The 204-nt window shown below is 12.7% G+C and overlaps 1 protein-coding gene across 2 annotated transcripts in view; it reads right to left on the bottom strand.

Moving 5' to 3' along the window:
- The window catches only part of LOC110413581 (metacaspase-1-like), a 4,913-nt gene that overhangs the window by 1,489 nt on the left and 3,220 nt on the right, over positions 1-204 (bottom strand). The gene's annotated exons all lie outside the window — the stretch shown is intronic.

Genomic DNA, 204 nt, shown 5'->3' with positions numbered 1-204 from the left:
ATTAAAAAATAATAAAATAATCTTACAAACCTCATTCAATTTTACTCAAATTTTTAATTTTTTTTAATTTTTTAAATTTCTCCATCCATATTTATCTGTTTTCTTTTTTATCTTTATATTGTGAAATTATAATAAAGTAAAATTTTTATTTAATTTTATTTATTTATTTATTTATTTTTTTCAATTCTATTCTATTTGCTCATA

This window comes from Theobroma umbraticum, unplaced genomic scaffold, assembly GCF_002168275.2.
Source record: "Theobroma umbraticum cultivar Fairchild unplaced genomic scaffold, ASM216827v3 scaffold_30.0, whole genome shotgun sequence".
NCBI lineage: Eukaryota > Viridiplantae > Streptophyta > Magnoliopsida > Malvales > Malvaceae > Theobroma > Theobroma umbraticum.
Note: the sequence above shows the minus strand (reverse complement) of the source record. Positions and strands in the feature narration are given on the sequence as shown.